Consider the following 18,018-nt stretch of genomic DNA (forward strand, 5'->3'; position numbering starts at 1 on the left):
TTGAAAAATCAGGCCAGATACTTAGATGGCACCCATCTTTGGGCATCCTAGTGTCAGCCTTCAATCTTACAACGTAGCAGAGGAAAGAGCAGGGAGGGAAAATCACCCTTTCACTTATGTATTTAATAATCTCATTACCTCCTACCTCTAATATCCATCACCACAGAGTGAATGCATTGATTGTATAATCTAAGTTTGTATAAACGAAGTAGCTTCCACAACTGCTCCTCCGTAGCTCCCTAGGTTGGGTGCAAGGAGGTGCACAAGATAGATGTAGTCTGTCCTACTGTACATATCTGTGTGTGTTAGCATAAAACTGCCAACGACTACAGAGTAATCAGTCTGCTGGTGCTGCAGAATCCGCTCCAGGTGTTATAATTACCACAGATATTTTTTATTTCCTATTTTTTCACAGCAATAAAAATACAGAAACCAATGTATATATGCCCCCTGCTTTTCAGGAGGAGTTTCCCTCCCCTCCCCCCCCCCCCCCCCCCCCACACACAGACGTACATGATTAATTGTAAAGGAAGTTGGTTAGAAAATGCAATTGATCTCTGCTGAAATTCAATCGGATTAAAATATTATTGTTTAAAAAACTCACTTGGGGGAAAAAACAGAGCAAAAGGCAGTGAAATGTGTTTCCACAGCAGCATCTGTTTTACTCTTACTGATAGTAATAATAAACAAAATGAAAATCCTTGCAATGGAGGTATCTCCCTTACCACAGCACTGTTTCCATGTAGTGCCATGGAACAAACTAAGATTCAATGGATATTTTCTTTTATTCTGTGAATCCCAGAATTTTATTCTCTTTATCTTGATGGATCTTGGAATGCATCTTTGGAGTTTGATTCTTCACCTTTTAGCTTATACTACTCAATGAGTAGTCCCAAGGGCTCTACTTGCACTTGGAAGCACTTAGTTAAGCAAGTTGCAAAATCAACGCCAACTGATGCATTCACAGTGTGGTCTCAGACTACTTAAGCCCCCAGAGTTTCACACAGACATTCCGGTGTATGTACATCTTACTGGACTTGTGGAATATGAGAGATATTAGACTATTGATGAGAGCTGAACATGAGATTTTGACTGACAAGTCCAGATTTACTACTAACTAATAGCAGTTCTGTAATCCCAAAGGCAGCATTCACAGTACGGCAAAGACAAAACATAAAACACCTGCTCCTCCCAAACCCTCTATTATTATTATTATTATAAGTTGGAATTGTGGACAGGCCCAAAGGTTCCAATCAGGGATTCATTGGACTCATTGTGCAAACACACAGGTCGACAATCCCTGCCCCAAAGTGCTTACAACCAAAGTACAGTATATGCCAGTGCCAACAGGTGGATTCAGACAGGGGAGCACAAGGAAGCAAGGAGACAGTACTGGATGCATTATACTGCATGCTGCTACAAGATTTTTCTCTTCTTCCCTATCCAGGGCTGGTGCTTCCATTTAGGTGACCTAGGCGGTTGCCTAGGGCACCAGGATTTGGCGGCAATTTGGCGGCAGGGGTCCTTCCGCACTCCAGGCCTTCGGCGGCAATTCTGCGGCGGGTCCTTCACTCGCTCCGGGACCCGCCGCCGAAGTGCCCCGAAGACCGGGAGCGCGGAAGGACCCCCGCCTAGAGCGCCAAAAACCCTGGCGCCGCTCCTGTCCCTATCTCCAGTGAAGTCCTGTATCAAGCTGCCGAGCACCCTCAACTCTCATTGAGCCTTTAGCATCTCTCAGAATTGGACCCGTCAAACCAGAGGCTCTCTCTAAGTTTTCAGATTGTAAAAGAGCACTCTCCTCCCATAATGCTCAGCAATATTCCTAATGTACCTGGCAAGTCAATCTTGGGCTTTCGCCCCCCCCCCCCCTTACCTCTGACCCCCGTGGTGGATGGAGGCACGATAACATTTGCAGTGCTGGATTAACGAGCGGCTCTGTGAAAGGGTTCAAACAGCATTTGTACCATTGGGCAACCAATATCCAAGGGAGATTTAGTAATTTTCTAATTCCAGCAGATAACCAATTCTGTGTGGAATTGAACTAATTAAAATGTGTCTAATTAAGTCATTGGGTTCTGCTGGGAAATAGCTAGTGAGCGAAGTCGCAGGCCTTTTTAGAACCCATATTGCACCAGCATTATTCAACCATCCATGTGTGATTAACACACAAATGCAATTTCATATGTATTAGTGTGTGTGTGGAGGGGATATTCATCCTAGCTTGACTCCCACATCAAGAGCAACTGAACTCCAACTTGACCTTTAAAGGCCCCCTTCAAACACCTGCTTATTTAGTTCTTCATAACCTAACTTTGCTACTAAATGCTCTTCCCCTTCCAGGCATTTGTTATGGAATTCAGTGCTTGGGATATCAATCCAGCAGCACAAAGCCCTCTGCTGATCCACACAACAGGCAAAGCACAGACAGCTGCAGTGCAAACCTCCCCACACAAACACAAGAGAATATCAGGGTTGGAAGGGACCTCAGGAGGTCATCTAGTCCAACCCCCTGCTCAAAGCAGGATCAATCCCCAATTTTTGCCCCAGATCCCTAAATGGCCTCCTCAAGGATTGAGCTCACAACCCTGGGTTTAGCAGGCCAATGCTCAAACCACTGAGCGATCCCTCCCCCCCAACATAAGAATGGCCATACTGGGTCAGACCAATGGTCCATCTAGCCTAGTATTCTGTCTTCTGACAGTGGCCGGTGCCAGACGCTTCAGAGGGAATAAACAAAACAGGGCAATTCTCAAGTGATCCACCAAGTCAAGCGTTGGCCAGTCCCAGCATCTGGCAGTCAGAGGTTGGTGGGACTGCTCACTAGTAGGCCAAATTCAGTGGACTCATATAAAGCCAGGGTTGGGGCTGTATGCAGGTGGAGTGTCCTAACTCAGGGCCAGACTGCAGGGCTACCATGCTGCTGCCCCCACAGCCACTGTTGAAGCCTGCATTGGAGAGCTTCTCAAATACACTGTGCCTACACTGGGAGGATGTGCCAGGATAGCTACACTGGCAAACCTTTTCTAGTATAGACCTGGCCAAAGAGATTTTCTGGGGGCATTATCACGTACTGTAATTAGATGTGTAGGTGCTACGAATGGTGCCCACAAATAATTGCACCTGCAAAAAAATGGAAGCCAATTTGAGGGACTTCTGAAGGTCAGGGACAGCGTGTTTATTTGTCAGGCGCACTAGGTCATGTGTTCTCAACCTAGGGTTGTGAGTTCTTCCCATAGGAAGGGGTCCTATTTGGATCTTGGCTACATGGGACGGATCCCACTATGGAAAAGAAGTTGTGAGCTGAGAAAGGTCAAGGGACCACTGTACTAGATAATCCCTCACCCTCTCTGAATGGTTAAGACATTGCATTTCTCACTCTGCTTGCAAATTAGTTTGGCACTTATGGATGACGGCACAATACGGACTGCCAAGGATGGACTTTCCGAGCCTGTGAAAGCCTACCGGGGATCCATGGAAAGCTGCACAACAAGTGTCCTGCTCCCTGGGACCCGTCTTAGCAGAAAGCTCTTAGAGACACTTAATGGGAAACGTTACACTTATTAACAATTCATTGATATCATGAACCTTAGGGCTGACTCATGATTGCATATTACTCCGATGGTAATTCATGGACATTTTTACAGAGTAAATGTCAAACCATTAATTTTATTTAAAAAATACCTTTATGTTCTTTCTATTTAAGACACATTCGATGTTATTTTATTAAGCACATTACTATTCCAGCGCCCCAAATCCAAAACAAAGACTCTAGCGACACCTATAGAATACATCAATGTGAAGCAGGTCTGACCTGGATCACCCTATCAGTGAACCTCGTAGACAAGAGGCAGCCTGGTCTAGGCTACGGATAGGGACTCAGGAGACCTGGATTCTATTCCTTGCTCCGGCCCTGACCTGCTGCGTGAGTTGGGCAAGTCACTCACCCATTTTTTTGCATTCTTACAGAGTCTCCCTTGTAAATTTGGACTCTAAGAGCTTCAGGGCTGGGGCTGTTTGGGTCACCATTGGGCTAGGCACTGTACAATCTCAGTTGGGGTTTCTAGCAGCTAGTCAAATAGAAGTGCTAACCATCAAATGGTATTAGCAGCTGTTACCAACCCAGAGGACCTTGTACTTTACATTCTTTCTCTCAACTAGGGTTGCCAACTATCTAAGCACACAAACCCAAAACACCCTTGCCCCGCCCCTGCTCTGCCCTTTCCCGAGGCCTCCCCTTGCCCCGCCCCTTCTCCAAGGCCGCACCCTGCTCACTCACTCCCCCCACCCTCACACACTTTCACCAGGCTGGGGCAGGGGTTTGGAGTGTAGGAGGAGGTGAGGGCTCTGGGAGGGAGTTTTGGTGCAGGAGGGGGCTCGGGGCTGGGGCAGGGGGTTGGGGTGCAGGAAGGGGTGCGGGCACTGGGAGGGAGTTTGGGTGGGGGAGGGGGTTCAGGGGTGGGCAGGGGGTTAAGGTGTGGGAGGAGATGAGGGGCGCAGGCTCCAGTCGGGCGGCACTTACCTTGGGCAGCTCCTGGTTGGTGGTGGAGCAGGGCTAATGCAGGCTCCCTACCTGCCCTGGCCCTGTGCCACTCCTGGAAGCGGCCAGCATGTCCCTGCAGCCCCTGCAGGGGGCCAGGGTGCAGGGAGGTGCTGTGCCCTGCCCCATCTGTAGAACCGCCCCCACAGCTCCCATTGGCACAGTTCCTAGCCCGGATTTAGCACTCAGGGCGGGGGGCAGTAAGCAGAGACCCTCTGTCCCCACCCCTTGGACTGCAGGGACATGCCGGCTGCTTCCGGGAGCGGTGCGGGGCCAGGTAGAGAGCCTGCCTTAGCCCCTCTGCGCCGCTGGACATTTATTGGCCTAAAATCTCCTGGTTTGGCTTCAGTAGCCTCCAGGAGATAGAGCCCAATTCTGGGAGACTCCCAGCAAAACCGGGAGGGTTGGCAACCCTACCCGCGACTGAAGTGTGGGGGAAATGGAAGGAGGTCCTCTCAATACCCAGCCTTCTAACTGATCATGCACATCCCTATCAACACTTTGGGCCTGACCCAGCAGTCCTTTTTCACCTGCGTCATGCCAGTGGAGTGAACTGGACGGCTTGGATGAATAAGGGCTACGCAGGTGAGCTGCTTTAAAATGTGATCAAGGAGTTGGGCCAAACTTGGAACCCTTCTCACCTGTGCAACTTGTGAGTGGATAGGCCACAAAACAGACATCAGAAGGTAACAACTGTCAGTCACTAGGATCCAAATATAGGTTGGCAGCTGTTGGCATCTGATGGCAGTTTGGTGGCCTGTGTGAAACCAGCTTGGTGGTCTCACTCCACTTCCAGAGTCTTGGTACTCTTTGAGAGAGGCCAAGGACAGAATGGACTATGGAGACTGATCTACTCTCTCACGCCTAGAGCCGAGAGGGGAGACTCCTTGCAGAACAGGTTGGAGGCACATTGGCTAAGCAGATTGGGAAGTTTGCCTTTCCATTGCCCATGCAAGAACTGTTCTATGGATTAAGAGAGGACTTGGTCTTGGAGGATCCTGATCTAGTGCAAAAGGCTAAATCCACAATACATTTTTTTTAAAACTGCAAAATAAACAGCCCACGGAAATGAATGAGGAAAGAACGGCAGAAAGGGCGCGGTATTTCATGATCAAAGTTAATCAGGGTAGTGGTGACAGCTTTACATCACTGCTTATTGGGATCTATCAAGCTTCCCTTGATGTGGGCATCTCATCCCAGTGACGCTGGTGGAAATGTTGTCTGCACTTTGTTAGTGACTGACTTTCTCTGGTCCATGGCAGGATGTCAATTTAGCACAAAACAAAGCCCACAAAGTGCCCAAGAATTAAGTACACAGCATATTGTCTTGGTCTCTACTTACTACCATAGGGATGGGGGAGGGGGCAAATCAAGCCTGCAAACAATGAGGATAACGTATGAAACTGTGCATCTGTTATGGGACATACATCACTGCCCTAATCTCAACTCTAGGCCATTTGTGTAACTATGAGTAATTGCCTCTTCCGAACTGTGAAACAGGAGCAGTTACCAGATTAATGCATTTTTCAGGAGCAGATTCCACTCACCCTGTAAAATTAGTCAAATTATTCATGTCATATAAGGGTTTGAGTCATAGAGGAAATAATGTATAGGTTACTTGGTAGGATCAGGGGTATTTCTTTGTGAGGTTAAAGGATTTGCCATATTGGAGCTGGCCATTGGTTCATACAGTCCAGTAGGCGACCTCTGCTAGTTGATGCTGCAGAGGAAGATTGAAACCTACATGATACACAGAGCCAGCTTCTCAAGCAGGTGCTTGGGGCGGCCGCTCCGGAGAGGGGCGGCAGGTCTAGGTATGCGGCGGCAATTCGGCGGACGGTCCCTCACTACGCTTGGGAGTGAAGGACCTCCCGCCGAATTGCCGCCGCAGATGGCGATCGTGGCTTTTTGTTTGTTTGTTTTGTTTTTTGTTTTGGCTGCTTGGGACAGCCAAAACCCTGGGGCCGACCCTGATGATACAAGCTGGTGAATGGACATGTGGGGCCCCCATAATGCCACTGGAAAAGATAAATAGAGAAACAGGTAGAGCTGTGTGTGGAGAAAGGTAATGATGGCTTATGAAGGATTTTGATATTTTGAAATTTGGTTTCATTTCGATGCGGAACAAAAAAATTTAAATATTCCGAATTCTCCACGAAAGGGGAATGGGTCCCCAGCTCCGGGGCCGTTCTGCAGATGGGTTGGCCTGGAACTGCAGACCCTGGAAGCCCTGGGGTCCCTGGCTCTGAGGCCATCTGGCAGGTGGGCTGTTGAGCAGGAAACCAGGCACTGTTCTACTGGATCCCTGCCTATGTCTTCCCTCAGAAATAAATAGTCTCTGGGGAGCCTTCCAGTTTTGAAGAATCTGCAAAAGCCAATGAAAAAGTGTTGTGTCAGAATAGCCAGCTCTAGTCACAACTCCTGTACACCACTACCTGGCGTGGTCTTTCTTGCCAGCCTGAATTTGTGTGCTCATTGGGACCAATACAGCTCTAAGCAACTGGACCCAGCAGAGTGTGTGCAGGGGTAGAAGGAGCTGTAGGAAATGCCTTACCTCCCTGCCTGCAAGAGGCACAGTCAGAGACCGGCCTGCAGGAGAGGGCGCCCTCTCTTCAGAACAGGAGAGGGAGAAAAAGAATGGAAACTTTGTCCCAGGTTTGGCTGAGGAGTGAGGAAGGGGCATGCCAGAATTAAGATTGCTGCTAGGTCCTCTCTGTTTCATAAGCAATGGAAGAAACCCACATACTGCTAATTAACCTAATCAATCTAGTGATGTCTAACCCCTCATCTGTGTAACAGCTGGATGCAGTATGAAAAAAGTGTTTTAAAATATACTCATTTTTGTAGGAATCCCCATAAAGTTTTAAGTACTCAGATCTGATGGTGGTGGTCCTGGTGGTACAAAGAACGTGGATGGATGAATAGCTAGAAAATAAATGGCAGATCCCTAAAATACAAAAAGGGACAGGGTGTGTGTGGAAATGACACTCTGCTTTGCCAAAGCGGTTCTGTTAAAAATATTAATCTATTTATATGAGTCCATGGAAGAAAATTCCCTAGCAATCTCATATTACATTAATTGGGTCTTATTGTTATGGTAACCTCGGCTCATTCTTTTGTAAAACCCAGTGTCACAGAAACCCAAGAACGGTCCCTGTGTAATTCTGCTCTGATGGCTATTGTTCTAAATGGCACTAACGTGTCAGTCATTACTCATGTTATAAGCCCACTATTTTATTATTTGTATTACTGTAGCACCTGGAACATGGCCCAGAATCCCATTGTGCTAGTCACTGTACAAGCAGAACAAAGAGACAATCCCTGCCCCAAAGAACAACCTAAGTATAAGACAAAAGACAACAGAGGTGGATAGACAGACAGATGGTGGGGAGGAGGGAGTAGAAGGCAACAGAGAGACACTATTGGACAGCACAACAGGCAGCGGTCTCTGCACCAATACATTTCCAGTGGTATGATTATTACAATGCGCATCCTATAACAATGCTGTCTCTTTACTCTTTGAACACTAACCCCTTCTCCTCATCTGCTCTGATCCTTTCTCAGTGGAACCAAGGAGAGTTTTGCCAGTGACTTCAACTGAAGCAGGAACAAGACTTTAGGGCCTGATCCTGCACTGTCCTGTGCCTCGTGTCTTCATTCACACCTGTCCCAAGTGGGCAGAAAGAAGATGCCACTTGTGTGAATGAGCAGAGAATTCTGGTAGCAGCTTATGCCGACTTCACACAGGCGTCAGCGACTAGGTTAAAGGAAGTGGAGAATCAAGCTCCAGGCCTTGAGCAGAGCAATGCCTGTTGACTTTCACTGGGGCCATGTGGTGAAAACCCTGCTCACCATTACAGATGGGGAAACTGAGGTACAGAGTGGCAATATTTTCAAGTGTCTATTAATTTTGGATGCCTAAATATTTTGGGTGCCAATCTTGAGCCACAGTCAGCCTGACTCTCTAAGGGGCTGCATGCCCACAACTCAATCTGAAGCCAAGGGAGCTATGGGTGTTCAGTGCCTCTGAGTATTGGGCTGTAGGTGTGTTGAGAGGGGAACCCAAACACTGAGGCACCCAAAATTAATTAAGGGAGGCTTTTGGTTAAATGACTTGCCAAAGGTCAGCCAGGGAATCCATGACAGAGATGGCAATAGGACCTGAGTCTCATGCCCACGAGAGTCTCTCCTTCCTCTCTATGTTTGACATTCACCAGCCCTCTTGGCAAATCTTCTGCCGAGCTCGTTCATCTATTGTACGCGAACTGGGGGGACTTGGAGACAACCCTTACAATTGAAGTTCTGTCTTTTCTGCACAGTCATCAGCGATCCCCTGGCACTTTCTGCAGGAGTAAGAATTTACACCCAGGGGCTGTGCACTGCCTGTGTGACCAGTTGCTACTCTCCACCAGATAGATGGCTGGGTAACTGAGGGTGGCACTTGCCCACTGCACATAGGGGCAGAATGTGAACTTAATATCCAGGTATGTATGGGGAGGTTCTATGGGGTTAGGGTGGGATTGTATCATGCTTGGCTGTGATCCTTGAGGGGTTTTGGGGAACAACTCTCCTTGTGCCCATTTCCTCCCACCCCACACATGCACCAATCACAATCTGCCTCTCCTCCCCCCAGAGAAGATGAATGCTTTGGCAGCTTTCACAGGAGAAGGGCACTTTAGAAAAGGGAGGGGTAATTTTTAATACCTAGGTAGCTAAACCAAATGCAGAATGAAACCAGCAGCACCAGGGAGCCAGGAATAGCACTGCACTCTGCGTTCTCTGCTAGGGAAGGCTCCCACAGCCATGCCTACGCTATGTCAGTTAGATGGAGCAGCGGAGCTGCAGTAACAGCAAGTGTTCTGAAGATGCGTGAGATGTTACAGCTTCAAGGCAATGCTTGCAGAAGAGAGGAGGCTAGAGATGCTGTAGCCTGGAGCAAACAAGAACAAAGCCTTTCTTTTGAAACCAGGCAGGGCACGAGAACAACCGGCAGCCCTGGGTTATGCTAGAGAGTCGCAGGCTTTGCCCGTTGTGGTGGGTGCACTCCTCGCTCCAGGAAATGTGTTAATCTGGCTACCTAAGCAGAGAGAATCTAGAGATACATGAACCAACAAGGAAGCTATAAGCACCTTACATACACCAAGATAAAGGAGCATTTCTCCCTCCCCTTCCCCTGCCCTCCCATTTTGGTTTATATCAAATCTTTGATTCTCTTTCCCCTGGAATCTCAATCTCATTCTCTCGTGTCTGCAGAAAAGAGTGTCCACCTCTCCCCGACCGCCGCCAGACACTTAAAACGATGGGAGTTTACCAAACAGCATAAATTTGCGCCAGTGGCTCTTTACTCTTCTGACATTATTAATAATCAGCAACCGCAGGGAGCTAGTTGGTAGCTCAAACATATTCACCAGGGTGGAAGAAGTGAATACAAAAACCGAACAAATGAATTAGTAAATGTTTGATAGTGGCCAACAGCAGAACAGGGATTTCTTATCCAGCTGCCTGTTCAAGCAATGCATGTGTAATGTGAAGCCATGGAAAAAGCTCCCCTTTTCTTATCTGTTTCGATCCAGTTGGAATGTTATTATGCAAAAATTTGGCCTTCTTTTCAGTTTGTGAAGCATTCAGACCTCAATCTTGATTTGTTATTCATGAGTATTTGCTGAATAAGGTGCAGGATCAAATTTCAGCCTAGCCGTTGTTTGCAACCTATTGCAAGATTGCAACCTGAAGGCTGCTCTAAATTATGCCAGCCGCCAACTGCTCCAAGGAGCTGTCCAACAGCCAAAATACAGATGTGTTTTGGCCACACCTCTTCATCCTGGTCCTTCCCCTCCGCTGGAGACTGCACTGGCATCCTGAACTCTTACATATGGGAAATTCCCTGGTAGCCAGCTAAACCAGCTTCCTGCCTGCTCTGAGCCATCAGAAAGGTGCAAAGTGACAGAACTTAACTGAGGATCCAACTTTGGGTTTAATAAATAAATAAAGAAGCCAGTTCATTATTAATTAGCTCTAAAAGTGTCAATTCTTCAGAAAGATGCCTCTGGTGCTACCCAGGTGGCTTCCATCCAATGTAGCGCCTGCACCTTCCACCAGGTGTGGCATTAACTGGGAACAAACATGGGCAGCACTACGCCTTAGCAGAGAGTGAGGCATATTGTACAGAACACTGATAGCGGGCAGATTATTACCCTCCGACACCAGAATAATCAATGAGCAGTGCCATTTTTATACAAAGTTTTCTCTTTACCCTCCCCCACTACAAATAGATGTAGAAAAATCAGTACAAATTTGTCCAGGATGAGCCGTCAAGGATGAGAGCGATTTGTTCATTTGCATCATAATCAGCTTCTCTTCTTTTGCTACTGAATCTTCTTTGCTGACAACTTATTTTCAACACTGACATTCAGCTTAGGATCATTTCAAAACAAGTGGAGCAATTTCCCTCAATGGATGCCTGCTGCTGCCGAGAGTGGGTTTGTGTTTTGGGAACATGCAATTGGGCAGTTAGCTGATTTCCAAACCAGGAAGCAGAGGGGGTGTAATGTCATAAAAAGCGGTGTGTGATAACTGGGAGCTTAATGCTTTGCTCAGCCCATTCCTGCTTTTCCGCGGCAAGAAGAGCCCATCTCAGACGCTTCCCCAGCAGAAGCAAAGCAAGGTCCAATGCGATCGTTTGCTTAGTGGAATAGGGTCTTGTGCAGGAGGCTTTATTGACTAACCAACACGGGTGCTGTGTGGCTTAACTAACTTTGGAGACCCACCAGTGAAATGTAAATGTACCATAAGAATGGCTATGAAATAGTGCTGTTCCTTTAAGATACTACATAGGCTGGAGGTCAACCCAAAGGGCGTGCCTCAGTTTTCATCCTAGGATATGAGACAGGAAGTTAAGACTGCTGATGCCACAGGGGTAAACATCTGGCTGAGAGCAGTATCAGAATCCAGGGCTGCTGTTCACTCAAATCAGGGTTTGTGGGACTGGGGACATAGCGTCAAATCCTAAACCCCCAGTAGGCCTGTCACTGGCTGAGGGCCGGGCAGAGATGTGCAAGCCTGCAGGGGCCTGGGCAGAGGAATTCTCCCCCAGGCCTTGTAGCAGCTGCTTGGCTGCTCCATAAAAGCGACACCAGCCTAATTCTCTCTCTCTCTCTCTCTCTCTCTCTCTCTCACACACACACACACACACACACACACACACACACACACACACACACACACACACACACACACACACACACACACACACACACACACACACACACACACACACACACACACGGCAAGAGAGAGGAGGATGGCAAGGTCGCTCTGTGCTTCCTTAGTGGTGCATACTCAGCTCGCTGCTGCCCCCTGCAGGCTGCCATGGAGCACACATGGAGGAGAGCTCTTCAGGGAATGCAAAACCCTTTTATGGCCCTTCTCACATCCAGCTCCATTATTTGCAGCAGTTCCACAACCAAGCGATCCTCTGTGGCTTCAGGGCATGGGACAGGCTATGTCCCTTGGAGAATAAGTTTCCCCTCTGCGCAGATGGTGCATGGGCCAGAGCCTCAGCTGGTCTAAATCACTGCAGCTCCATTGAAGTCAGTGAAAGTATACTGATTTACACCAGCTGGCCCACAAGATTGTATCATCCAGATCTATCTACCTCCAGTGGAGCTTTGACAGCTGGAGATGGCTCTGAAGCTTATACCAGCACGAGCCAGGATGTGCTCTTGTGATTTTTGGAGGCCTGAATTCTACTGTGCGCACACAGTGCAACATTGTTCATCAACGCACACTTCATACAGCGCAGTTACTGTACTGGCAAGCAATCATATCTGCATGCGGTTTAGTCAATTTGTGCTGGCATGAATAGTGTTAACAGACACTAAGTGCAGATACACTTCCCACAGTGAGAAATAAGCTGACATTTGGGCACTTATCTTGCATTACTTTAGGCAGCTTTTCAGGGAAATATTGGTTTTTTTAGCTTATTAAAAACTTTGACATCTTAGAAGAATGCACAGAAGGTGCCTACGGAGGCAAAGCTGATTAAGCAGAGTTTCTTCACTTTGGCCTTTGCACCTTATTCAAAAATATCCAACCACTCATTAATCCTTCCATCCCATCTCCTTACTCCTTGCATTGGGAGCATTTTCAGTTACTCTCGTAATGACATAATAAGTTCTACTTTTCAGTTTGATTTATTGTTCCAGTTTCATTCACATGTATTGATTAGGCCATGCAAATCTAGCCCCTGGGATTTCTCTGTATTGAATAGGATGTACTTTGAGGCTGATCAAATGCATGAAGACAGCCACTTGTTAGAGCCAATCTTCCCCTCTTTATCCTCTGCTCTGTAGTGGAAGGTAGTTCTGGTTTCTTGTTAAGTATTTCTCCTGAACTCTTTGTAAACCACCAGCCATATTAAAGGTTTTTTCCTCTGACTCATATCATATTTACCAAAGGACTTCCTGGCTCATTTGTCATCATTCCAATCTTCCTTACTTCAGTAAGGTCACTGCAAGAGTGTTTGGCTGTTCCAACTCCAGGTCATTTGAACCATCATTAGATTCGCCATCAACTCCAATCCAGCCTTAAGGTTTGTAATAGGCTATATGTGTGTTGGCTGACACTTCTTTCCCCTCTGCTTCCGACACCTTGTGTCAGACCAGTGGCAGGCGCACACCACAGCAAGGCATTTTGATTTTCCTTGGGGCACCATTTCCTGGCAGGTGTTTTTATTTTTTTTTAAATCCTCCATTAATGAACAACCTAATAATTTTTCTATGGGCCTGATCCAAAGCCCATAGAAATCCACAAGAAAACTCCCATGACCTCAATTGGCTTTGGACCACATCCTGTACAAACTGACCTGTTGCTCTTCAATACTAGTGATTAGCAGTGGACGAAGCACACACAGATCTTGGTTCTTTCATAAACGCAGAGCGAGTCCTCTGTATTGTATACAGCCTCCAAGGATCAAGGGTCCTGATTCTTACACAGTTCAGTGTGCTACCCTTCCTGTTCCCACCCTCTCCTTGCCACACCTCTCACTGGTATGAAAAAAGGGACCCTGAATGGCAACCATCATAGCAACTGAATACAACGCCACAGATTAAAATTTTGCTCACAGCTATTCCCATGAACCTCCATTGATTTCAGACAGCTAGGCAAGGGAACTCCTGATTGTTCTAGCCCGGTTTCTGACGCTGAATCACTGTCATATAAAGGCTCTGTATTTCGACTAATCTGGATTTTCACTAGTGCGATTGAGCAGAATCTGGCCTGAACCATTGTGTGCTTTACTTTAGTGGCCTGCCTGGGCCAGCCAGGAGGTTTGTCAATCACTCGAGTTCACCTCAGGCCCTTGGCTCTGGGTACAATTTATTGTTTAACATCAACCTCTTCCCTGCAGCTCTCGGCGCCCCTTCCTGCTTGCAGCTTAGGCTCCACCGGCCATCTACCAGGGAGTCACATATGAACTGAGCTGTCTCAGGCCTCAGCACAGTTACTAAGGTGACTTACTTCTCTTACCACATGCTAGTTGAGGGGACTTGGCCTTCCAGCTAATCCCCAAGAGTCCACCCCTTCTGGGGGAGCAAAGTTCAACAGACAGCACCAGTCTTCCATACTGGAGCCACACCAGGCACACAACTATCCCTTCTTCCTCCCCTCAACACCAGGGTCACTGCTTTACCTCACCAGGTGGCAGTGTTGGGGGAACCTGCAGTCCCCCGTTCCTATGGGTCCACAGCCCTGGGACCCCTAAAGAGTTGGACCATCTTCCCCAATAGCAAAACCAAAAAAGGCCTCACTCTTTCCCCCAGTCTCTTCCTACAGGACCAGCAGACCTGGTTGGCGTCTCATTCTTTGAAGAGCACCTAGGACTCCTCTCCCTGGAGCCAAGCTCTGTGTGGGCCTTTCCTCTTCAGAGACTCTTCCGGCTTTCAGCAGGCCCTCCTGCTCCCCCCACCCCTTTTCCTGCTGTTGTCTCTTCTGCTGGCTAGAGTGCCCCTTCCAGCCACAGCCTTCCTTCCAAAGCAGCATCCACTCAGCAGCACGCCTCCTTTCCTCTCCCAGCAGGCCCAGCTCTAAGGTGCCTGGCTCCTTGTCAGCTGACTTGACTCTTTTCCTCCACCTGGGGAGGCAGGCCAAAGTTGTCACAAGTGCAGCTGAGTCACCCTCAACCATGTTAAAGGGCTAGCTCACCCTGTTACAGCCTGTGAAGGGGATGTGAGAATACCTACCTTCCATCGTGGATGTGAGAATAATAGGCCAAACCCTGCCTACCTTACTCATTGCCGGTTAGACAAACACCTGTCAGGGATGGTCTAGATCAGGGATCGGTAACCTTCGGCACGCAGCCCGTCAGGGTAATGCGCTGGCAGGCTGCGAGACATTTTGTTTACATTGACTGTCCACAGGCACGGTCCCCCGCAGCTCCCAGTGGCTGCAGTTTGCTGTTCCCGGCCACTGGGCGCTGCAGGACGCGGCAGGCTGCAGGGACTTGCTGGCTGCAGCTTCCCGCAGCTCCCAGTGGCCGGGAACAGCAAACTGCAGCCACTGGGAGCTGCGGGCGGCTGTGCCTGCGGTCGGTCAACATCAACAAAATGTCTCGCAGCCCGCCAGCGGATTACCCTGACGGGCCGTGTGCCGAAGGTTGCCTACCCCTAGTGTAGATAATACTTAGTCCTGCCATGAGTGCAGGGACTGGATTAGACGACCTCTCGAGGTCCCTTCCAGTCCTACAGTTCAGTGATTCTATGTCACCAGCCCCACTGAAAGAGCCATGCTTGTAAATCACTGAACTCCTCCGATGAAAGGCTCTTTCCTGTAAGTGCAAATGATTATTAATGAATTCCCATCCCGGCTCCCTGAAAGAAAACGTAACTCACAGCATATGCTATCTTTGCAGCCATACGCCCCTTGTACTTATAGAGTTCCTTGGCTGGTGAGCCAGGCGCGGTGCCAAGAGTAGCATTCGGAGCAGCAGTCCCCGCCCAATCCAAGCACCTTCGGAACGGCAGAGTGGCAAAGCTTCAGAAATGTAAATCGGGACATTTGACCCAATGTGAATTTCTCAGATAAATGATATTTCACAGCCTGGCAGTTTCCTACCTGCCGAGACGAGCATTTACGCTGCTCTGACAGAAATGGCTTTTCATGGAGTTTCTGGTCAGCGGAAGATAAATTGAAAAATTTCAGCATCTGCATCTGTCTCTAAAGCCTGATGTTCCACAGTGAGAGAAAAAACGGGATGTGATGGCAGGGCGGCTCTTTCGTGGTTTTATTCCCGCCCCTGGTCTTTAAATAAAGCTTCTCCTCGTGACAGATACCACAGAGACTCTCTGATTCAGCCACAAGTTACTGGGCACAATGCAGGAAGCGCCGGGTCGAATTCTGTGATGCAGGAGGTCAGACTAGCTCATCAGACTAGTAGTCCCGTCTGGCCTTAAAAATCTACGGGCAGCCTTGACTGGCAAAGCGCTGGGTCCCTTAGGAAAGGGACAAAGCTCCCCAGAGACATCACAGCCTCTTTATTCTGGGATACGCTAATGGTCACGTCCTATGCCCCCTACTCATGTGAACAGCCCCTCGAATTTAATGGGACCGTACGGGTGAGTGAGGACTACTCAGAAGTCTAATCCTGCAAAGGGCTTAACTATCAGTGACTTTAATGGGAGCTCAGGGCACTCAGCAGCTCCCTTCAGGCTCCTCTGTGAGAAAGGGGTTTGCAGGGTTGGCTAATAAGCTTGAAAGCGTATGGCCTAATCCAAAGCCAATTGAAGTCAATGGATGGACTTCACTGAGCTTTGGATGGGGTCCTTGTTGAGTCTCCCCTCCCCACTGAAGTTCATGGCAAAGCTCCCACTGAGTAGAGTGGGAACAGGATTGGGCCCCTGAATCACATGCATTCACACTGCTATCTGGACTTGAAGTCGAGTGCTAAACTGGTGACGGCTGCTGCGAAGTGCAGTGTCTGGCTCTGGGGGTGAAGCCTCATCCCCAGGGGTTGACTCAGGCTCCACACAGGAGCGAGAAGGTCACAGCAAGACAGGAATGTGGCCCAGGGTTCCCTGATTGTTAGTAGCATTCTGGGCAGTGTCTCTACTGGCTGGGGGATTCGGAAAGGGGCAGCCCTATTGTGACTGTTTCCAACAGCAGCAGGACAGGGGCTTGCCCCTTGCCTGCATTACACCAGTTGCATGAATTTGACTCACACTCGCCTCACATTTTAACTCTTACGTTACCAGGACTCAGGCACTGAGGTGCTTCTTCCCGGGAGCCTTCGTGACAGCAGAACTGGGCAGGGACACTGTGCTGATAAACCACAGGCCTGGGTCGATGGTGACAGCTCCCAGCATTCATAGGGGCTGCCTGCCTTTTACTCACATGACTCCATATAGATTTATCAACCAAGGTCCAGCTCCTCAGCTGGTGTCGATCAACATGACGCCGTTGAGTAATTTCAAGGGAGCTACATTGACTGACGCCAACTGAGGATCAGGCCCCCAAATGCGCTATTGGTGACACTAAACAAACGGGTGAAGTGAATTTTATGCATTTCATTTACTGGCCCCCATTATGCTCCAGAAGCTAAAACAATGGTTCTTAACCGTTTCCATGCCGTGACTCCCTATTAAAACAGAGGTGCTTTCAGGCCACTTCCTCCTATGCTTTTAAGAGCCCTGCACAGCTAATCTGAGGAAAGGCCGTGACCCTCGGGTTGAGAGCCCATGAGCTAAGAGCAGCTAAGACAACTGCACGTGGTTGTCATAAAACATTCTGCTGCTGTTAGGATACTATTTTCCCACCCCCGTTTGCTTCAGGGGTGAGGCTGTGTTGCATCTCTTCCCCGTGTTGCTACTTTGTCACTCAGTCAAGCGGTAAATAAAGATGAGGATTAAGAAGACGGAAAAAAATAAAAGCTGGAAACATGTTGTTTATTTCAGCTCCCCTCAGCAGTGCCTCTGCCGCAGCCGGATTAGTGGGACCCGGTGACCTTTCATTGCAAAACTCCCAGCTTTAATTTAAAGCACACGTGTCATTCCCGCAATTGCCTTGTCCCGGTGCTTCTTGTCGTTGTGTGATGTCGTGCTCAGGGAGTGCTGCTTGTTCAGTCCTGAGTGGGAACAGCGGGGAGATCATTATGGCCTTGAAAAGCTAGTGAGGGGTAAACTGGCCGCGTGATGAGTTGTGCAGCCAGTGTCCGTTGTGATCTGCCTTGTAACGTGCCACTTCCCTCTGAATGGCAAAGGTATACGTTAGTGCAACACACTGGGGTTTTCAAAGGGGCTGTTTGGAGTCAGGTGTCTAATTCTCATTGACTGTCAATGGAATTGGGGAGTCTAACTCCCTTTGAATGCTCAGCCTATCCGCCTGTCTACGCTGCAATCAGAGAGGTGACTGCAGCCCGTGTAGACATACCCAAGCTAGCTTTGATCTAAATTGTTGTGGGTACCAATAGTAGTGAAGACACAGCATCATAG

This window comes from Chrysemys picta, chromosome 15, assembly GCF_011386835.1.
Source record: "Chrysemys picta bellii isolate R12L10 chromosome 15, ASM1138683v2, whole genome shotgun sequence".
NCBI classification, from domain to species: domain Eukaryota; kingdom Metazoa; phylum Chordata; order Testudines; family Emydidae; genus Chrysemys; species Chrysemys picta.